We start from the raw sequence: 23,523 nt of genomic DNA on the forward strand, positions 1-23,523 counted from the left end.
TCACCCCCTTTTCCAAATCATTTATGAATATGTTGCACAGCACTGGTCCCAGTACAGATGCTTGAGATGCCCACTATTTACCTCTCTCCTTGGTGAAAACTAACCATTTATTCCTACCATTTGTTTCCTATCTTTTAACCAGTTACTGATCCAGGAGAAGACCTTCCCTCTAATCCCAGGACAGCTTACTTTGCTTAAGAGCCTTTATTGAGGGACCTTGTCAAAGGTTTTCTAACAGTCCAAGTACGCTATATTCACTGGATCCCCCTTGTCCATATGCTTGCTGACCCCCTCAAAGAATTCTAATAGATTGGTGAGGCATGATTTCTCTTTACAAAAGCAATGTTGACTTTTCCCCAATATGTTGTGTTTATCTGTGTGTCTGATAATTCTGTTTTTTGCTATAGTTTGAACCAATTTGCCTGGTACTGAAGTTTGGATAACCAGTCTGTAATTGCCAGAATCGCCTCTGGAGCTTTTAAAAAGAAATCAGCATTACACTATCTATCCATCAATCTATGATGATTCCTGCTACACACTGCACTCATCACCCTAGTGTCTGAGCACCAGTTCACATTTGTTTCCATTCCAGAGGTTGAACCTACCATCAACATTCACTGCTGCAGTGTTCTAAAGCAAACCCCATGTACAACTGTCACTTTCTATATGTTTGTACAGCGCCCAGCACAATGGAGCCTTGACCTGGCTGGTGTCCAGGTACCACTGCAATATAAAATCAGCATCAGTATCATAGTACCATGACATAGCCATTGTTTCTGATGAAAGCGGAATAGAGCCGGGGTTAGAGTGTTCAGTACCCACTTGAGAACACTAGAGGGATCCTTACAGTGAAATCAGCATAGAGGCTGGAAAATTCCTGCTTGGCCCTCCAGGCCACTTGCTTCAGTCCAAACACTGTGCCAGCCACTCCACAGTCTTGTAATTTAAACATCTATATCTCAGGTAGGCCCTACAATAACAATAGATTAATTAAATGGAGGCTTGGCATTTGCTGCGCAAATATGGCAGTGAATTAGCAATTCTTCGTGAGGTTAAGCAGAAGCAGGCTATAAATAGCAGCACCCATGTGCCTCCGCACTGACGGCCTCCGGGATGGGGCTGGCTGGGCATGAAGTTCCATTCAAAATTTACGCTGCCACTGGTAACCACTGGGGATCAGCCTCAGAGTACTTGATCTCTATAGGTGCTCTCATGATCTGGGTGTCTCCTGAACAGATCCCCCACTGGGCCACCTGCAGTCTCCGGTACAGAGATTACAGCTGATGTGGGGGGCATGGGGTTGAGCCCTGGGCTATGCTGAGGGGGTGTTTGGCAGTATGGGCAGCGTGGATTCTGGCTTTAGCATGGGGCACGCCTTCCTGCTTTGGGACTCGTCAGCTTTACCTGAACATGCCAGTCACTGAGAGTGTTCCCTCCCAGCCAGTCCCACGCAGACGTGGCTGTCAGCCTAACCCTCCACATGGCCTGGCTGTGGACAGGGCAGCTCTGTGGCACTACTCTGAGGCTGCCAGGGTGTAATGTCAAAAGCCACTACCAACAGATTTTGCTGCCAGTAGCAGGTACTGATGTCTAGGGAGGTTCTTTTTGCTGCCCTGTCCCAGTTTGCTACCTCTCACTTTTGTCATCCTCTGATCCAGTGGTAGCAAAGACTCAGCTAAGGGATTCTTTTAAATACTCCGGGTGTGTGACACATAGTTTTTTGGGGGTGTATGGGAAATATTTTCTCCTATAGCACCTCAGTACGTTGTACCAGGTAGGGAAGAGCCGCTGTAGCTAGGCATGGGGATACCCTGTGCCTTTAATGACATAGCCATGGGGAGAGGGTGCTAAGATGTACTGTCCTGTGAGGGGGGTGGGGAAAAGCCACTCTGCCCCTCCCCCCGATTTTTGCAAACAGGACAGGTGACTCATCCCACTGGGGTAACTGTTACCCCTCTGCCCCACCCTCATGCCAGGATTTTGCCCTTTTTCACCAGCTGGAAGTAGCTCACCCCTAGGCTGAACCCTGGATCTTACCCCCTCTCCCTGATTTTGCCCCTCAGCCCCTCTCCTTCCCCTGCTGCCTACATCTATTTGTCCCCCCTGTCCCCGGCACAATCAATTTCCACCCCCTGCTAGACTCTGCCCATCCCACCTCTCGACTTGACCTCTTTGCCCCCTTTTAACCCCATGTGAACAGCAGGCAGCAGTTTTTAATCCCAAGTAAGGGCACAGCGAGGGCAGCAGTTTCAGCAGATGTTACTGAGCACGCTGTGTCCATGTGCACGTGCTCAGTATAAGCCAAGCAGCAAATTCTGTATTCTGCTCCCTGCTCCACCTGTCTGATAGCCCCTGGAAGGCGGAGGAGTTACTCTGGATTTGCATGTCCAGGCACGGAACCTCTCTCCTATAGCTGAGCCAGCTTGCCTGTTGTGCATGGGGAGCAGCTGCTGAGGGTGTTTCCCTAGAGATCCAGCCGTTGGGCGCACAGGGACCTTTTGCTAGGATTGCAAACCCTCCTGATTTGGCCAGGATTCTCCTGGAATCAGGCTCGATCTCCCAGAGGCTACTGAAGTCAATTTAAGAGATTTTAGGCCACTAAACGTCCAGCGGCGCAATACGGCTAAGGCAGGCTCCCTACCTACCTTGGCTCCAAGCCGCTCCTGGAAGCAGCTGGCACATCCCTGTAGCCCCTAGGCACAAGGAGGTCCAGGAGGTGTCTGCACACTGCCCCCGCCCCAAGCGCTAACTCCACAGTTTCCATTGCTGGGAACGGAGAACCACAGCAATGGGAGCTCCAGGGCTGAGTTACCATCCTGTGCATGGGGACTGCTGCTGAGGGAGACATGGGGTCTGTAACGGAGCAGAGCCAGGCCATCAGAATGCAGCTGGCAAGGGAAGGCCCCATGCTCCGCTATGTGATCCATTTAGTGTGCACGATGCCTGCAATTAGGGAGAGAGTGGTAGCCCTGTCTTTGTAGTGGCTCCTGGGTGGGGCATGCCAAGCAGGTTCCTGGCCCGTCCCTGACGTGGGTGTTGTCATTTCTCCCTGTGAATTATTTAGCATGACTCTGTTTGAAATGCTCTGCCCAAGCAAAGGGAAAAAATCAATAGCTTTTTAATTTACAGTGGCTGGGAGACTCCCAGCACCGGCTTGCTGAGAACACTCGCCAGGCTGTAGAGTCGGCTGTTCCCTAGAAGGGGAGATGGCATACAGGAGACAGCTCATGCAAAGCAGGAGGAGGTGTGCTGCCCAGCTAGGGGCTTTGGTTTGGATACAGTCCAGGATGTTTTACCTTCCTCCTCCACCCCTGCCCTCTCTAACTGATTCATAATGAGTTGGCCACTCATATCAACTTGCCACTGTCCAGCCCAGAGATGCAGCGGTGGGCTATGTATGCAGAAACAGTATGTCTAGGGGAAAAAGAATCTGAACTCCTGGATCCTGTCTTCAGGGTATAAACCAGCCTCTAGATATTGGGGATTAGGAGGGAATTTTCCAGGGGCAGGGGGCAGTCATCCTGTAATTGACTCCTGCAGGGTTTCCTGTACCTTCATAGAATCATAGAATATTAGGGTTGGAAGAGACCTCAGGAGTTCTTCTAGTCCAACTGTTACCTGGGGTTCTTTGAACCCAAAGCTCTTGGTAATTTTTACTCTGTGCCAGGTGGTATCAGGAAAAAAATCCGGGGAGACACGGCCATACGACCAATAGATGGCTGGCACAAACAGGACAGCACAAGAGTGCTTTCACTTAAAGCTAAACTTCACTTAGTCTCAAGCACTTACACACATCCGCAACAAGATTAGTAAAACATCTCCAACCCTTGATAATTACCAAAGCTGAGCGTGGCTTTTGAGTGACACAGCGGCAGGCTTCCGGTGGCCAAATCTTCCGTCTGCCAGTGGGGACTGCAAGATGTATCCAAAGGGAGAGTCCAAAAAGAGTCCAAAAGAGTCCCCAAAAGAGTCCAACTATCTCAAGCTTTTTCCCCTTATTTATACATTAGTAATAAAACGACATGTCCCTTAAAGAAACCTTGTTAAGCAAGCAGTTTCAATGTTCAGGCAAGAGGTTCCTTCTGATTATTGATTAACCAGGTGCAGGTTTTTCCAGAGTTTGCATCCTTGAGACCTTAATAGACATTCCTGGAGCATAGCCTGCTCTTTTAAAATGCATGTGTAAGCAGAGTCAGGGTAAGCTCTACCCTGACATCTGGTGGAAAGAATTTCAGAGAGTGTATTTGCATAGGCACGCCTACCCTATCCCAGACTGCCGAGCTGTGGGACTGCTTGGTGACAAATGACTCACCCTCAGTTGGGTGGTACTTGCTAGACAAGGGACATGGGTTCCAAAACCCAGTGAATGGAGAGAGGTTGGGGACAGATATCTGTGCCTGGTGGTGCAGTCTCCTTGTGGAGCCAGAAGCACCAGTTCCACACCCTCCTCTCTCCACTGTGGAATGTTGGAGTTGTTTTTTTAATTCTCTCAAGAATCTAAATACAGGTTACTGAGCTGAACTCACTTTGGGCTAATGGTACACTAGCACTGGGGCTCCCCTACTAAGAGCTGAGATCACTAAGAGTTGAAATCACTAAAGAGCTGAAATTACTGAGCTGAGAGCACTGAGTATTGTGCTAACTAGTGGGGGAGCCTGAAGGTATACTGTGGGACAGAGCAGCTGGCGGAGTGGAGCAGTTGTGGGGACGGCTGGAATGGATCACGGGACAGCTGGTGGCAGCAGAGCGGCTGGCAGAGCGGCGTGGCTGTGGGACGGGTGGAGTGGCCTGCAGAGTGAGCAGACCCGAGCAGTTTGCAGGGAGAACTGGAGCAGCTCATGGAGCAGAGCAGCTGGTGGAGTGGAGCAGTTTCTGAGGACGGCTGGAGGAGCAGCGTGGAGTGGCTGGTGAAGCGGAGCAGTTCATGGAGAAGGCGGAAGCAGAACCCACGAAGAGGCAGGGCAGTTGACCCCAGACCACGTAAGGTGCCCCTTTCTACCCAGGCTGGGAGGAGGGACCTCTACCGATAAACTCTCGAACTCTGGGGTGGCATTGACCAGAGACTTTTGGGTTGTTGGACTTTGGGGTGATTGGACTTTAAACCCTAAGGGGAAAAAGGACAGTGCCAAACGTACTTGGAGGTGGGTTTTTTGTTTATGGTTTGTGTTATAACCCTGTTTGTGGTGTTTCTCCAATGGGATGCCGCATTGATTCCTTCTTTTATTAAAAAGATTTTGCTACACTCAGACTCCGTGCTTGCAAGAGGGGAAGTATTGCCTCCTAGAGGCGCCCAGGGGCGTGTGGTATGTGAGTGTCCCAGGTCACTGGGTGGGGGCTCGAGCCGGTTATGCATTGTGTTACTGAAACGGAACCCCTGGATACTGAACCCGGCCCTTGTTGCTGCCAACTCAGAGGGGTAGAAGGGTTACACATGTATCAGCAACTTCAACACAATTCTTAGGAAGGACATGGAGTCAAGCTGCCCTTTCTGTGGCACCCAAAACTCCCCGCCCCCGCCTCCTGCCTTGGTCAAGCTGAGACTGTTTAATAGCTTGCCTTTAACAATAAGCCATAGTGGTTTTAGGCACTTTACTGGTTTGCCAAAGTCTCCCCATACACAGACCCCTGCTCAAAGCAGGACCAACATCAACTAAATCAGGGTTAGGCAATCTATGGCACATGTGCCAAACGCGGCACGCGAGCTGATATTCAGTGGCATTCACACTGCCCAGGTCCTGGCCACCGGGCTGGGAGGCTCAGCATTTTAATTTAATTTTAAATGAAGCTTCTTCAACATTTTAAAAACCTTATTTACTTTACATACAACAATAGTTTAGTTATATTTTATAGACTTATAGAAAGAGACCTTCTAAAAACATTAAAATGTATTACTGGCACGCGAAACCTTAAATTAGAGTGAATAAATGAAGACTCAGCACACCACTTCTAAAAGGTTGCCAATCCCTGAACTAAATCATCCCATTCAGGGTTTTGTCAAGCTGGGCCATAAAAGCCTTTACAGATGGAGATTCCACCACCTCCCTGGGTAACCCATTCCAGTGCTTCACCACCCCCTAGTGAGATAGTGTTGCCTAATATCCGACTTAGACCTCCCCCACTGCAACTTGAGACCACTGCTTCTTGTTCTGTCATCTGCCACCACTGAGAACAGCTGAGCTCCTTCCTTTTTGGAACCTCCCTTCAGGCAGTTGAAGACTGCTATCAAATCCTCCCTCACTCTTCTCTTCTGCAGACGAAATAACCCCAGTTCCCTCAGCCTCGCCTCATAAGTCATGTGCCCCAGCCCCCAATCCTTTTCATTGCCCTCCGCTGGACTCTCTCCAATTTGTCCACATCCCTTCTGTAGTGGTGGGACCAAAACTGGATGCAATACTCCACGTGTGGCCTCACCAATGCCGAATAGAGAGGAATAATCACTTCCGTCATTCTGCTGGCAATGCTCCTATTAATACAGCCCAATATGCTGTTGACCTGGTTGGCAACAAGGGCACACTGCTGACACATATAAAGCTTCTCGGCCACTGTAATTCCCCAGGTCCTTTTCTGTAGAACTACTGCTTAGCCAGTCGGTCCCCAGCTTGTAGCAGTGCATGGGATTCTTCCATCCAAAGTGCAGGACTCTGCACTTCTCCTTGTTGAACCTCATCAGATTTCTTTTGGCCCAGCCCTCCAATTTGTCTAGGTCACTATCCCTACCCTCCAGTGTATCTACCTCTCCGCCCATCTTAGTGTCATCTGCAGACTTGCTGAGGGTGTAATCCATCCCATCATCCAGAACATTAATAAAGATATTGAACAAAATCAGCCCAGGACTGACCCCTGGGGCACTCCCCTTGATACTGGCTGCCAACTAGGCACCGAGCCGTTGATCACTACCCGTTGAACCCAACAATCTAGCCAACTTTCTATCCACCTTATAGTCCATTCATCCAATCCATACTTCTTTAACTTGCTGGCAAGAATACTGTGGGAGACCATATCAAAAGCTTTGCTAAAATCAAGCCATGGTCCCTGTTGTCAGCGACAGGACACTGGACAAGGGAGCCATCTGATCCAGCCTGGCCTTTCCTATGGGCCTGTGATTCTCCTGTGCCTTGCGCCTTGAGGGTCGGGTGCCTAATGTGTGTCTGTGGTAACATGGGTGCAGTGTAGTGCAGAATCAGGCCCCAGAACTTTCCTCATTGTATTATCCCCAAGAATTGAACTGAGAGACTTGGGCTTTGTTTCTATCAGCAAAGCACCGAGCATACATCGGGCAAGCTGTCAGGCACAGTCCATGAGCATGAGTGCCAATGTCAGGGCAGACTGCTAAGAGGCAGGGCACAAGCTATAAGTTCTATACTGTGCGGGCTGAGTTCTACAGTGAGATTTCACCAACCAAGTATCCAGGGCCGGCTTTAGGAAGTGCGGGGCTCAATTCGAACAGTTTCAACTGGTCCCCGGCAGGGATGACTTAAAAAAAAAACAAAAAAAAACACGAGGCTTGTACTCACCAAGCGGTGCTCCGAGTCTTTGGCGGCGGGTCCTTCACTTTCTCCAGGTCTTCGGTGGCACTGAAGGACCCACCGCCGAAGTGCCGCCAAAGACCCGGAGTGCCACCGGGTGAGTAAAAATTAAAAAGGCACCTCTAGCCAGGGAAGGGATTCTCACTGGGCACGGGGCCCTCTTAGGCATAGGGCCCAATTCGGGGGAATTGGTGAATAGGTCTAAAGCTGGCTCTGCAAGTATAAAGCATAAACTCCTCTGGCGCTACAACAGCCTTAACAGGGAATCAAAGATAGTCCCCTTGGGTACTCCGCTCTGCCTTGTCACCTAGGCAAGCCATCCTCTAGATGGGCCCTTCCACCAAAAATCACAACAATATCCAGGTACTCCCTGTCACTTACTCCACCTTAGATCTCACACCTTAGACACCTATAGCCAATCCTATAATAAACTAGCTAAAGGTTTATTAAATAGGAAAAGGAAATTAGAGCATTATTTACCAGGTTAAAGCAGGTAAACATATACACACAAATGAGTTATAGTCTTAACTTTCAAAAGATAATAGAGGTTTCTATAATAAGAAAGCTCTGTATGTCCCTTAGGTTGACCCAGGCTAAACACCGGGGATCTCTTCCCAGAATGTGACAATGTCTGCCACCCATAGGCTCCAATTTTTCCTGGCGCCAGTGGGTGATCATGCCCCCCTGTCCCTGGCCTTGCCCCAACTCCACCCATGCCCAGCCCCTGCCCCACCCCCATTCCAACCCCTTCCCCAAAGTCCCCACCCCAACTCCGCCCTCTCCCTTCCCCTATTGGACTCCTTCCCCAAATCCCCACCCCAGCCCCACCTCTTCCCCAGCGAGCAGCGTTCCCTCTCCTCCTCCCTCACTCCCAGCGCTGCTGTTTTGCGGTGGCAAGCGCTGGAGCTAGGGGAGAAACAGTGCGCTCAGGGGAGGAAGCAGAGGCGGAGGCAGAGTGGAGGGGGAGGTGAGCTGGGGCGGGGCAGGGAGCTACCAGTGGGTGCAGAGCACCCACCAATTTTTCCTTGTGGGTGCTTCAGCCCCAGAGCACCCATGGAGTTGGCACCTATGCTGCCACCATGCTCTCTGACTACAGGGGAATGTCCTATCTGCTCTGCACCCAGCCCCTAATTGTACAGTTCCCTGGCCTCACTCAAACACAGCCCTTCAAAGCTGGGGCTAGGACAGGCTGGGCACTGTCACTGCATGTTAGATTGTTGTGTGATCTGCCCATCAGGCATCATGCTGCTCTCCCAGAAGGTAGAAAAAGCCATTCCAAGAGACCAGTTAGCTCTTAGCAATGCGGGTAGACATTATGGGATGCACCACAGGGGATTGGTGGAATGAGAAAGCTCTTAAAGAACCATTGGGCCATTGAATTGCCTGCTCCAAATTCACCCTCCTACCCACTGCAACTACACGGGGCCGGGGGGTGTACATTCAATGGTTCAATTCTCTAACTCCACCAAGGACTCCAGAGCTGCACTGCAGAGTCGTGAGAGAGATTGCAGTTCAAAGATTACATCACTCAGGGCCTTGCCAGGCATTTAGGCCATTTGCTCTGCAGGCGCATTCCGTAAAACCATTTGCATTGTTGGGCCATTCAATGATCTTTTGTTCTCATCTCACATTTTTAACTCTCCAGCATCAATAAGGGAACTATGAAGCCAGGTGGTAGAACGCTGCAGCTCATAGGAAATTCCCATTCGTTGTCCGGTGCAACTGGACCAATGGGGGATGCTAATGGAGGGTGTCTGGAACTGGCTGTGCTGGGCATGCAGTGCAGATATGCGCCACTTCCCATTTCTGTCCTTAGGGATCAGTGTCTCCTCCCTATCCCTTTTGAGGCAGTTTGTGTCCTCGGCAGAGCATGGGGACTGCGATTGCTCCCCCTCCCAGGTCAGGGACAAGACACAATTGGGTCCATAGACACTATGGAAAATGGCAAGCATCTCCCCATGAGCTCCATTTCCACTGGTGTTGGCAAAGGAACCCTGGGTCCCCCCCTCTCTCCCTGCAAGGCAGTTGAGTAGCCCTGGCTTTCTCTGGAAGGGGACCTTGATTGATGCCGGGGAGAGAGAGCTGTGGAGCGTGCTATCCAGGAGAAGGGAATCCCTGTTTCTCCATGTCATAGAAAGCTCCCTAGCAATTAAACCAGATTGTACATTTGTGATGAGGTGCTGCCCTTACAGACCCAGGAGTGAGGAAAGAGCTGAAAGGCTAGATGAACAGTAGCAGCCGAGTCTGGGGCACCATCATCCCCTCAGAAGTCACTGACAGGTGCAAGTCTCACACTCAGAGCCAGCTCTTGGCACTTGCTTTCCTGCAACAATAGGCCAGCCAGGTAACCTGGAGAAAAGCATGTCCTTGAGATAAATTCCCAGCCATGTTTGCCCCAAACCAGAACCAACGGCAGGGGCTACAGGTCAGGACTGACAGGCATCTGCAGAGCTGAGCAGGGACCCTGAGTTAGAAGCATGGGGGCTGCGGGTTGCAGCAGAGGCTGCTGGCTGGGGATAAGGGGCATTCAGACTTGTGTGAAGACTTGCCCAGCACCTGTGTGCTCTAGTGTTGTTGTGAGTATTGTTATTAGTCCGCTCATTGCTTCAAAGCTGTGTTCAGTCATGAATCTTAGCTGCAATGTGGGAGCTCAGAGGCCTCCAGGCTTTCTGGGTACCTGAGCCAACCATCTCAAGGACAGCATGGGCCACTTGGGAGCTGGCTGCTCCATTAGCTGCCGTGCTGAGGCCTTGATGGCTATTCCATTAGCTGGCTCAGGGCTGGGCGGAAGGGCTGTCATAGTCTTGGCCCCGTTCCATCACTTGCCTGCCTCTGCATCTGTCCCTCCCCCACACCCATATGGGCTTTCACTGGGAGCCCTTCTCCTGGCTTCCTCTCCTCAGAACACTTCCTAGCAGGGACAGTGCAGGAGCTGCCAAGGCAGGTGAAAGAGGAGCAGGCTGCAAAGTAGCCACCCACATAATGACACCACTGGCCACATGGAAGGATCCCATGAGACCGATGTAGCCCATTGGTCACTGGGCAGAGGCCCGTGCAGTGACATGTGGGAAGGCTGTTGCCATGACAACACCACGTCCCTTATTTTAATGGGCAGCACAATCCCACAAGGGTGCTCCAAAGCAGCCGTGTCCAGGAGCACAGCTGGCCTGCATGGGGCTCGCTGGTCACGGGACCAGAGCTACTCCTCCTCCTCATTCCTGGGAGCTCCAGACGAGAAGCTGTTTGCTGCAAAGTGCAGCCTGTGTGTCTGTGAAAACACTGGGAGCAGTAGAAGGAAGGACCTGGCCACTGCCAGGAACGGCTGCTCCCTAAGAGCAAAGGAAACAGCAACTGGAGCCTCCAGTGACCAGGGGAAAGGGATGTCCTGGAGAGGCAGCCATGCAGTATGAAAAGAGGAAAAGAGCCATGAACCAAGTGCCAGGGGAGCACATGCAGGGAAGAGAGGAACAGACTAGGTGGGAGGCAGAGAGGAAATGAAAGATTTGTCCAAGCTAGCCCCAAGGGGAAATATCTGGGGGGCTTGTCTCAGATGGTCCTGGGGTCCCCACTGCCCCATATTTGGGAGGCTCATGCAGGCTGGCCCCAGGCAGCCCCAGTGCCCTGTATCGGGGGAGGACTTATCCTAAATGGCCCTGGGGAGCTCCACTTCCCTGTATGTGGGGGGCCTGTCCCAAGGAACCCAGCACCCTGTTACTCCTTTGCCCTTCACTTGGGGTGTAAATAAGGTTCAGATTTTGAACAGTGAAGGTAATGAACCATTGGAACAAGTAGATGACCCCAGTGGTCCTTTCTGGACTTCTGCACTATGAATCCTGCATCGCCGCCAATGCTAGAGCAGCGAGTGCCCTGTGGGTGTGAAGTCCCACCAGATCAAATGGCAAGGCTTGATGCTTACTTTGCGCTGGTGCAGAAAGCACTACCAGGGGCAGAGTGATGGCGGATTGGAGCCTCCAGCTGAGCCAGGTGAGGAGCGTACAGCTAGGGTTGGAAATCCAAAGACATGGAAATCTGTTTAGATCAAGAGCTCAGTGTCCATCCAGAAAGCAGGAAGCTATTCATAGGACATGCACCATGTGGGCTAGTACTCACTCTACAGCCATCCGGGGGAGCCAGTTGGGGCACACAGTGCTAGGTGAGCTACGTCTCAGCTACTCTCTTCCTTCTCTTGTTACGTACCCCATCCTGCATCTTGGCCATGCTGGCTGGATCCAGCCCTTGGCGCCAATTCAGAGAGACGCTCACCCAGGCACATGCCGCAGGCAGTCAAGGGAGCACCAAAATGTTAAAAATTCATGTGTCAGCTAATGGGCCAATGGGAGGCAGTGCGATGGAGAGAAATCCAGGCGGTAATCGGGGGAAAAGAGTCTACCAACAAAGAGAACAAAACAATGCAGCGGGAGCCCCTGAGAGACAACTAATGAGTTCTGGGAAGGGCTAACGGCGTTGTTGGCTGAGGAAGGGCTCAGAGACAGCGTCCCCTTCCCTACATATCTAAGGGGATAGAAATCCAGCAAGCTTGACGTCAACTGATGTGATTTTTTTTCAGATTAACGAGTGTAAAATGAAGACTCTTCCAAGAAGCACTCTGTGCAGAACAGGGGTCCTGCCATCTGACACCAGGCGCCTGAGCAGCTGAACCCAGCCCCACCCTTGGTGTGAATACCATGCCAAATTCAATAAAAACCCATTCGTTCTAGCACAGCATCCAAGGAGACATGGGATGTAATAGCTAGTTGCATGGTTCCTTGCTCTGTGCCAGCAGATTTCATGCACTGTCACTTTACTAGTGACGGGTGTAGGTGTAGAGCAGTGTAAGTGACATGGCGTTCCTTTAATGCTGCTTCATTCATGGCTACTCGGGATAATATTGTGAGAATTTCAGCTGAGATGTCTCAAATAACACCACAGAGTCAGGGTGTTGTGTAAACTGGGGACAGGCAAAGCAGGCTGGGTAAAATAATCATGGAGAGGCTGGGCCACACAGTTGCATCATGACCCATTGGTGAAAAGGTCTGTGGTTTTGCCTGGCTGGGCACAACTTCTACTCATACCCAGTCAGACAAAATTATGGGTAACTTAGCTGCTAGGGGAAGGGGGTCGCACTGAGGAGGAGGCTGGGGGAGACAACCCTAGAGCCCAGAGGGATGGGGCAAGGTGCTGAGATGTTTCTGAACATTGGATTGAGGTTCTGCTGGCACTAGGCACTTCCCCACAGGGATGGGCCTGGGGGGAGGGTTTGTGTGGGAGAGACAGGCTCAGGCAGGGCTGTGTAGGATGGACACTCCGAAGGGGCTGCCCCTGTCCCCATTCAGACAAACTCCTGACAAATAGGAGATGCCACCCTCATGGCAGTGCTGCTCTTGGGGGACTCTGCAGAGCCCTGGGGTTACCCACTGGGCCCCTGGAGATGGGAGAAGGCACTCTGCCCATTGGTGGCAACCCAATGCTGGCAGCTACCATGGAAGATGCAAAGCAGCATCCAGGAGCAGGCAGCGGTGATACAGTTCAGACCCTGCCAGCCCAGAGGCTGCTGGGGAAGGAGCAGCCAGACACCTCCTCAGGAAGCTGCAGTCGTTGGTATCTCGCCTCACCAGGCTTTGGCTGGTTCCCTGGGGGATACCCTGATGAAGTGCATTTGCACTATGTGGGGTGGATTCTCCCAGCTCCTAGGAGCCCCCCTCCGGATGGGCTGTAGCTGGTGGCTCAGGATCAGCGTCACCCTCCTGTCTCCTTTCTTCACCCTGCATCAAACCCAGCATGACAGATGGTCATTAGCACTTTGCACTCCCTTTAGCCCATCGACCCCAAGGGAGCCTATCATGTGCAATGAGGATGAGGCACTGAGTGCAAAGGGGATTCAGGGCACAGACAGTGCCCTGGTCCTCCCTGGGCCCCAGATTAGCTACCCACATGGAGCAGATCCCTCCCTGTGCAGGTGCACTGGCAGAGCGGAGGCAGCTTGCATCACCCTTATTCAGGTAGCCCTGATTGCACCCCTGCTTCACTGGCCCTGATGGAGATTTGCAGGGGTGCAGAATCACTAGGGTGCAGACCCCCTCCAGCCAAGTGCCCGCTTGTCCCAGATTCACCCTAGAACATGCTCAGGTCCAGGGCTGGGGTATTCCACAGCAGGGGGCTTACACTGCCTCCAGCCCCCTCCCTGGTTGGAAAAGGAAAAGAGAAGCCCTGGGTGGCTTGAAGGAGGGTGTACCAGGGAGCGACCTGGTTGATTTCAGCTAACAAAGGCTAGCGTCATGACCCACGGGTCTCAAAGCTGGGGCTGCAGGGTTTCTAGGAGCAGCTCCAGCCCTTCATCTAGCAGCCTACTGATGCTGGCATACCCAGGAACCATGAACCCCAACCCACTTGAGGCTCCACCCCCTACAGTCCTATTGGCAGAGTCCTGGAGCAGCTAACTGGCTGGCGGGCCCTACTTAAGCCAGCAGCAGGCCCAGGAAGCTGTCTGAACATCATCAGAGGGGTAGCCGTATTAGTCTGTATCAGTGATGAGCTGCAAAAATTTTAACAACAGGTTCCCTCCTCCTCACCCCACGAGAGGGTCGTTCCCCCCCCGGGGGGTCGTGTCCCATCCAACCCCCCATGTTCCTTGATGCCCCCCCAGGACCCCTGACCCATCCACCCCCCTTTCCTGTCCCCTGACTGTCCCCTGCTGCCCCATCCAACCCCTCCTCTCATTCCTGATGCCCCCCGGGACCCCTGCCCCATCCAACCACCCCTTTTCTCTCTCCCATACTGCCCCCCACCACCCCATCCAACTCCTGCTCCTTCCTGACCGCCCCCCCGGGACCCTTGCCCCCATTCAATCCCCCTGTTCCCTGCCCTCTGACCGCCCCAACCCCTATCCACACCCTCACAACCCACCGAACTCCCCTGCCCTTCCAACATCCCCTCCCTGCTCCCTGCCTCCACTGCCTGGAGTCGCTCAGCCGGGGCTGGGGCTGGGGCCAGGCCTGGGGCCGGGACCACTCGACCAGGACCGGGACCAGCAGTGGGGCCTGAGCCGGGACGGAGACGCGGGGCTGAAGCCACTGGGGTCAGAGCTGGGGGTGCTTGGCTGGGACCGAGCTGTGGCACTCGGCCTGGGCCAGCTCAGCCGAAGATGGACTGGGCCACACCGTGCCTCCCTGGAGCCCTCCTCTCACCACCCCGCCCCAGCTTACCTGCCTGCTGCTTGTTTCAGGCTTCCCGCAAACATCTGATTCGCAAGAAGCAGGGGAGGGGGAGGAGAAGGAGGGAGGAGCGGTCAGGGGAGGAGGGCGACTTGAGCTGGGGCCTGGGGCTGGGTGGACAGCTGCCCAAGCTTTTGTTAAATTTAAAAGCTTTTTTTGAACTGGTTGCCGTGGAACAACCACTTCTAAAAGGGCTTCTAAATTTAACAACCGGTTCCTGCGAACCAGTGGGAACCGGCTTCAGCTCACCACTGGTCTGTATCCTCAAAAACAATGAAGAGTCCGGTGGCACCTTAAAGATTAACATTTATTTGGGCATAAGCTTTCATGGGTAAAAAAACCACTTCTTCAGATGCATGGAGTGAAAATCACAGATGCAGGCATAAATATACAGTCTGAGCAGCTGGGTTCTACCCTGCTCTGGAGTGCATGCTTTCTGCTGCGTGCTTTCCTGGCATCTGATTTGTGGTTCTGACCCAGCCTGACTCTGGTTCCTGGCTCATGGTTCTGATCCCCAGTTTGTCTCCTAATCTCCTGGTATCCTGACCCAGTTGACTCCCAAACTCGTGTCTTGTGACCATGGACTCTGGCTACTAGGTCTGACTGCCCATGATCTGGCCATGACAGCTGGGAAGTGGCATAGCTGTGGACAAATATGACATGACATGGGGGTGCTAAGCCTCTGAGACAGTAGGGAGACACTAATTGAAAGCTGGCTCCCAAGTCAGAACTCAATAAGATAAGTAGTTTAGGCAACTCCTCACAGAGACATGTAGGGTGATGAGGCTGGGGGATAAACAAAGTGGGACAAGACTATGGTCACATGATGCACTTTCAAAAGGAAAGAGGGAATCTGAGGGTCCTGGCCATTTGGCCCCATCCCTTAGTCCTGGTAAATATACGCCATTGTGCTCTGTGCACCATGACATCAGAGGTGGGTGCAACTCCCTTGCTGCTGTGTTCTGTTCCACTGAGTGGTGGCTGTGCTTTGTGTCCACACTGATGCTGCTTCTATGGCCTTGGCTAAGACAGCAGGGTCTCCCACTTCAGACAACGTGTTTAGACTCAGATGTGCCAGGTTCAATCTCCATGGCCGACAACCCACTCAGGGAGGGCAGTGTAACACAGGTGCTGTAGGCTTGACAGATGGGACCTCAGAGTGGGTTCCCATTACATGCCCAGTAAGTAAAGAAGGATAATTCGCATGAGCTGGCAGAGAGAAGGCGCAAATACCTTGGGCATAAGGGCTTGGTTACAATAAGAGAAAAGCAAAGCAGTTCCTGATCTGGCCTAAGAGTAGCCTTCTTCCATGGAGCTCCTCAAGCCTAGTGTCTTAGCTGTCCCTTCTAGTCCACTGTGAAGTGGAAGGCAACTAGGGATTGGCCTGCAGGTCCCACTAACCAGGTGGTGTTACTGGAGCTGCTGCAGACTGCTCCCTCTGGCCTTCTCTGTTACCTCACACCTGTTGCTCACACACACCAGCCATGTGTCTCCAAGAGTTGGAAAGTATAAGACCGGAAGTGAGCAGCATGATTATCTAGTCCAGTGGTCCCCAACCTTTTTGTGGCCAGTAGCACATTCAAGTTTTCAGAAGAGTGTGACGGGCACCATCAATTACTCACATACAGGGCCGCCTCCAGGCACCAGTGGGGCAAGCATGCGCCTGTGGCAGCACATGATATGGGGCAGCATTCCGTCCGTTCTGCAGAGTCGGAGCGTTTTTGGTTTTGGTTTGGTTTTGGTTTTGGGTTTTTTTTTGGTGCCAGTTCTGGGCAGTGCAGAGAAAAGTCGGAGAGAAGCCAGGAGGACAGAGAACACAGGCACCCGCAGCCTGCAGTCCCAGAGTACTCTGTCCTCGGCAGGTGCGAGGCCGCAGCTTCTCTCCGACTTACGCCACAGCCCCACGCCTGCCAGGGACCAAGAACACCGGTGCCCGCAGCCTGCAGCCCCGGAGTTCTCTGTCTCTGGCAGGCGTGGGGCCGTGGCTTCTCTCTGGCTTAAGCCACGGCCCTGTGCCTGCCAGGGACCGTGAACACCGGCACCTGCAGTATACAGCCCTGGAGAAGCCAGAGAGAAGCCACGGCTCTGTGCCTGCCAGGGATCGAGAACACCAGTGCCCACAGCCTGCAGCCCCGAAGTTCTCTGTTCCAGGCAGGTACGGGGCTGTGGTTTCTCTCCCCTGCTGGGCACTAGGTGGGCGCACATAAATGCTTTGGCAGGCACCATGGCACCCATGGGCACCACATTGGGGACCACCGATCTAGTCTGACCCCCTGTATAACACAGGCCAGAGACCTTCCCCAGAGCAGATCTTTCAGAGAATGATCAGATCTTGATTTCAAATTGCCAGTGGTGGAGAATCCACCATGACCCTTGGGAAATTGTTCCATTGGTCAATTACCCTCAATGTTAAAAATGTACACCTTATTTCCAGTCTGAATTTGTCTGGCTTCAACTTCCAGCCATTGGATCATGTTTGGATCTTTGCTTGTGTGGAAGTACAGAAAGAACTGACATGGATTTGTAGGGGATCTTAATGCATGACAGTCTCTGTTAGCCAGAGTTAGGCTAGCTGTAACCCTAATAACGCGAGATTTGTAAAAGCAAGGATTGTGTGAGGCGAGTGGAAAAGAACTGTGTGAGAAGTTGTTTTTCGACCTTGTGTAGATAATACAATATGTAGACTGGCATCTCTTAAGTGAGAAAAACAAGATATCAGATGACCTATGTATAAACAAAATGCAGCTGTTGCTTATTATTGTCTATAACAAAAGTATAAATGCTTGCTGTAATTGTTTACCTGTTGAGAGACCTGTCTAGGAAGGGGAGACCCATGTCCTAGTGCACTCTCTCCCTTTTGTAGCTGCTAAACAGAATAAAGTATCTGACTCTGCTGCACCCAAACAAAAAGCGAGAACTGAGTTTTTCTCCGACACTTGATAAAAGAGCCCATTATCAAATATTTGTTCCCCCATAGCAGTACCTATAGACTGTGATCAAGTCACTTCTTCCACTTCTCTTCATAAAGCTCTTGAAGTCCATCACTCTAAGGCAGGTTTTCTAATCCTTTAATCATTCTTATGGCTCTTCTATGAACACTTTCCAATTTATCAACATCCTTCTTGAATTGTGGGTGACTGAGCTGGACACAGGAATCCAGCAGTGATCTTATCAGTGCCAGACACCAAGGTACAATAATCTCTCTGCTCCTGCTCAAGAGTCCCCTGTTTATGCATCCCAGGATCACATTAGCTCTGTTGGCCATAGTGTCACACCAGGAGCTCATAGTCAGCTGATTATCCACCATGACCCCCAAATCTTTTTCAGAGTCACTGCCCCCCATCCTGTAAGTATGTCCCTCCCGTGACCATTCTTCCTGTCTATCATCTGCACACTGTTCCAACTTGGTGCCATTGTTCACATCAGACTTTATATTTGCTCACCAAACCCAGACCTGTCTTCTTCAATCCCCTTCTCAGTGAAGCACGCCAGTAAAAATCTCTCTAGGACCCATCCCTATAGGCCCCTATAATGGCATATAAGGCCAGAACTGTGCCCCAAGGGAGTGGGGAAAAATTCCCCAGGCACAGGTATGGCTGCCAGATGTGACCGTATAGTGGCAGCTTGGCAAGCCCAAAAGCAGAGGGCAGGTGGATGAGTCTCTAAGTGCCTGGTGCTATGGAGATTTTGGGCTGCTCTGGGCTATGGTGCAGCCCGTTGGCTGGTTTTATTTATGCCTGGGGGTTGTAGTGTCTCCAGGAGCTGCTCAGAACCCCAAGGGGGCCCTCCCAACTCCCCTGGGCTGCTTCGTCCTGCATTGCAGCTCCTTGAGGCACAGCACAGAATTTCAGCCTTTGCTAATTGCACAGTACTACCTAGGCATCCTTGGATAGAATGTGAGATCCTTTGAGGTTCCTGGTTGCTAGACTGACTATATAAGAAACAGCCCAAAATATCAGGACTGTCCCTATAAAATCAGGACATCTGGTCACCCTACCCCAATGTTTACTCTGAGTGCCGTGAATCCAGGGATGTGCAGCCTCTGCAGGAAAAGTTTGGGTTTTTAAAGTTACAGGGTGATAAAGTTCTCAGAGGAGGTAACAAAACCTTCATGTTCCAAGGCATCAATTGATCACCAAGGGGTCAGGGAGCCCCATATTTTACAGCAGTGCATGGTTGGCCAAGTGCACTGTGGGTTTTTCTGAAGCAGTGCATGTTGGCCAGGGTCAGATGCAGGATAGCATTGCCCTCATTTGATCTGGAAAATGTTTAAGTGGCCCCACGTTAGAAGGAGAGAATAAGGCAGCATATCGTGGGCCCTGTATATTTATGAGGCTCAGTGCACCACACTTTTTAATGATGACAAGGGCATCCCTGTTTTTGTCTTGGTCTAAGCCCTGTCCTCGCTGTAATCTCTGGTGTGCTCTCCAGACTCCACACAGAGCACTGAGGCCAGATCCTCCCAAGGAACTACTTTCCCACACCTACACTCCCTAGGGCTGTGCATCACAGCCACCATCCTTCTAGCAATAAAGCTGCAGGATATTTCTCCTTCTCTCCATCACCACTTGCTTATTCCCTTCCCTAATAGAATCGGGGGAACTACTGAATCACATAAGATATAACCTCCCCAGGACCTGAGGGTTTTGCTTTTGCAGTGGAACTCAGGGACAGCTTTTTTGGGATACACAGCAGTGCTCTCCAGCGGTGCTCTGAACTGTTATTAAGAGATGCCACACCTGAGGATGCTCTAGAACAGATGGTGCTAGATTGGCCTCCATATACCCTTCTAAGCTTGACCACTCTTCTACCTTTCCTTCTCTTTCAACCATTCTAGACCTTTTGAAAGCCCCGTGACTGGCAGCTGTGCACACAGAGATCCTCCCTTTGGCCACAGAGCTGGTAAGACTGGCTGGTGAAGAACCAGTTTGGCATAGTTCAGCTGCCTAGTTAGCAGGCAGAGGGAAGGAGGCTCCCATTCCTCACACAAGCCTTCTCTTGGCCTTACTTTATTCCTTCATTGGCATTGCATGTGCCATGCAGAGGTGAGTGGTGCCCTCTAGGGGTGCGTAGGGAAATGGCACTGTTGGGGTCCATCTCTTGGCCTCTGTTTGAGCCCCTCCATGCAATGGATGACATCAGTGTCTTCCAGGCTGGAACAGAGGTCCAGTGCAGTTACTGATGCATACTTTAAGTTTTGCCTGTTTGTCAGTTTGGGCACCAGTACCTCAGGCAGCGTGCAGGAGGTGTGGGAGCTGAGGTTTAGTGCTGGCTAGTATTTCTCTCTATAATAACATTAGTCACTAATAATGCTTTGTACATATTTGTCACTTTACATCTAAAGATCTCAAAGCACAAATTAAGTCTCCCAAGTCCCACAGAGAGTAAGTCAGGATTATTATCCCCCTTTTACAGATGGGGAAACTGAGGCACAGAGTGGGAAAGTTGGCATGCTATGAGGAGGGTCAGGTATAGAAACTAGGGCCCAAATCCAAATTTGGTCAGCAGTCCTAACTCCAAGTCCCCCGTTCCATGATCTAGCACGTAGATTTGTCTGCACACAGAGAAGTCACAGTCCTAAACTAGTCCTTCTCAGCAAGCCCATCCCCTTGGCCCATCTAATAGGGGACAATCTCTCCTTTCTCCTTGGGAGGGAGGTTGGTTAGTTCCTTGCTAGCAGGTCGGGAAGGTAGGGTGACCAGGTGTCCAGTTTTCAGCTGGAATATACAGCTGAAAAGAGAACCTGGCAGCTCTGGTCAGGACCACTGCTGTTTGGTTTTGTGTGAGCAGAACAGGGCCGCCCAGAGGAGGGGCAAGTGGGGCAATTTGCCCCAGGCCCCGGTCCCCGCAGGGGCCCTCATGAGAGTTTTTTGGTGCCCCTGGAGCGGGGTCCTTCACTCTCTCTGGGGGTCCGGGAAAACTCTTGCAGGGCCCGGGCCCCCAGAGCTTCTTCCGTTCTGGGTCTTCAGCAGCAATTCGGCTGCAGGGGTCCTTCCACTCCGGGACCCACTGCCGAAGTGCCCCGAAGACCCGCGGCGGGGGGTCCTTCCACCCCAGGACCTGCCGCCGAAGTGCCGGGTCTTCGGCGGCAATTCAGCAGTGATAGTGTGATTCTTCACTCTGGCTCTGGCATTTGGCCTTTGCCTCTGACCCTGGGCTTCTATTCCTGGCTCCTGATTCCAGCTTCAATCACTAGGCCGGACCACCTACGCCCTCTTCCCTGACAACCCAGCACTTTGTAGACAAACTGAGAAGACAAGGTGGAGTTTCTCTTCTAAATTAGGCACCATGCATGTGGGATGACAGTCAACAAAATGAGAGGACAAAAGTGAAATCAGTTACAATGTCTATGATTGCCTCCCTGCACACAGTTAAAATATGGTTCAGGGTCAACCTTGGGCCTTCTCTGCAGCGAAGAAATGTGACTGTGCACCCCTAAGGCTCCGGCCTGCCTATAAATCACTCTGTGTCCACACACACGTCTCCCAGGGGTGCACTGGCATTCATTTCACCTTTAGGAGTAGACTTGCTCTGGGCAAAGCCAACCACCATATGGCCCTCGCCATGCCAGTCCCCGTTCAGGCCTAGTATGGGCAGAAAGTGCCAGTATAATAGCAGTGCAAAGAGTCCCTCCTGGACTGTCTGATCTATGCTCTGCATTGTAGTGGCTATTGGCTACGTTTGCTAGAAGCCACTAACCAGTAGAAATAGCATACACACCCTGTATAGCTCATTGGTACCTTATTGTCATCAACTTTCTCTACAATCGAGTTAGTCGATGCCGGTGCCAGGGAATCAGGGACTGGGACTGGAAGGAATTGGGTCAGATATGTGTCTGACACTGAGTGAGGATCCTCTTGTGAGTTAAGATTCTGACAACCATTGTGTTCCCCTGTTGTGTTGTGATGTTGTGACATGTACAGTACAAGTGTTTGCTGTAATCTTCCTCCTGGAAGCCACAATACTATATTGGGCCACTAGACAGCAGGAGCTTCAGGGCAATCCAGAGGATAGGGTCTCTAATCGGGAGTCAGGAGATCTGGGTTCTATTCCTACCTCCATTGCTAATTTGCCTTTCTGACCTTGGTCAAATCACTCCCCCTGTCTCTGCCTCAGTTTCCCATCCCACCCTTTGTCTGTATAGATTGTAAGAACTTCAGGGCAAGGACTGTCTGTGCAAAACCTAACACAATGGGGTCTTCTCTAAGTGCTGCTGTAGTACCCTTAAATCGTATGTCTAGGAGCCACAGTCAGGGATAAGGGTCCCACTGTGCTAGGTACTGTACAAACGCAAATCAAAAAGATAATTACAATGCATGTAGGAAATACCTCTGCCTTGGGGCTGATCTGTAATAGTCCCTTGTAATTCACATGCAATGTCACCACTGCTGTCCAGGTAGTTCAGTAAAGTGTTTGATCCCACCCATCCTGGTGTGCTGTTGTTACTGGGTAATGTGCTGCCTCACCTCAGGGCATAGATGGAAACTGAGTAGCTGAAGCAAATTCTAGAGAGGGGTTTGCTATGGAATGAGGATGAAAAACAGCAAGATCCCAACACATTGGGCAAATGTGATCCTATTGATTAGGTGGGCAAAACGGTAGAGCCATAATCGGGGGCTGCCGTTTAAAGAAAGAAAGGGGGTATCACGTGCAGACGCCCTAGCCCAGCTGGATCTGCAGCACATCCTCTGCTTGCATGGGGTTGAATGTTAGCTCTGTATTGTACTCTCCTAAATGAAAGGATCTGAAGGTTTCAGCCTGACTGCAAATGAAAGGAAACCCCTGAGGCTGGACTTCAAGCAGCGATAGAAAAATTGGCCTGTGCTAGTCCCCTTAAATCTGCCTCCCTCCCTCCTTGTCCTGTTCCTTGTCTCCTTGGCAACAGTCTAGTAGATGCAGGGGCAGACTTATTGGAGTTAATCCCAGGTTCTGACCAGAGGCTGGAGAAGAGGAAAGAGGGCTACAGCCTGTTCCCAAAGACAGATGGAGACCTCTCCTTCCCCTCCCAGGATGTTAAACTATGAGACTAGCACTGAGATCTAATACTGGACTGGGAGTACACAGATTGGAAAGAGCTTTCCTGAAAAGCGGAGCAATGGCCACTTAAAAACGGGACTCTTCCAGCTAAAGGGAGAGCAGCTCTCACCTGGACTGTAGAGAACACACACGTATGTGCACGCAGGCTGGATCTATTACTGCTGGCAGGCATGAGAGAGACCCATGTTTTCTGGCCTGAAGGATCAGGACTCCAGTCGTGTGTGTGTGGTCTAAAGCACATGGATTGGTTACGCACACACTGCCACTGATGTGTTGACCTTTGCTTGCAGTACCTCCATCACTCCTAAGGCAGATGTTCCATTACATGGTACCCGGTTGCAGATGAAGTAGGTGCTGGTAGACCAAGATCTAGTAGACTGGCTGTAGAACAAAAATCCTACCAGTGCCCATAGGAAATTAACAGATATCCACTGCAGTGTAACTGACATGTTCCTGCTCACACCCATGGATCCTGCCTGTGAGTCACCAGGCAAACCGATGCCTAAACTTCTCTGGCTCTTCCCACCTTGATCAGCTGCATGAATGACTGAGTGTGACACTCAGTGTGAAAGCTTGGCTGGGGGAAGCTAGTGCAGCTCCTCTGCATGTGGCAGCTGCCATAAGTCATGACCCTTGCCCCTGAGCAGGTCCCTTGGTTCTGTTGCAAGGGTGAGCAGACATGTTTGACTAGCCTCTGTTGCTACAGTCCTAGTTGTCACAGTGTAGACAATGTATGGGCCTGGGCAAAA

General features: G+C 51.5%; 1 protein-coding gene across 2 annotated transcripts in view; it reads left to right on the plus strand.

Annotated features, from left to right (window-relative positions):
• XPO6 (exportin 6) overlaps positions 1-23,523 on the plus strand; it is a 453,699-nt gene that overhangs the window by 299,067 nt on the left and 131,109 nt on the right. The window lies entirely within an intron of this gene.

The sequence above is a fragment of the Gopherus flavomarginatus genome, chromosome 9, assembly GCF_025201925.1.
Source record: "Gopherus flavomarginatus isolate rGopFla2 chromosome 9, rGopFla2.mat.asm, whole genome shotgun sequence".
NCBI lineage: Eukaryota > Metazoa > Chordata > Testudines > Testudinidae > Gopherus > Gopherus flavomarginatus.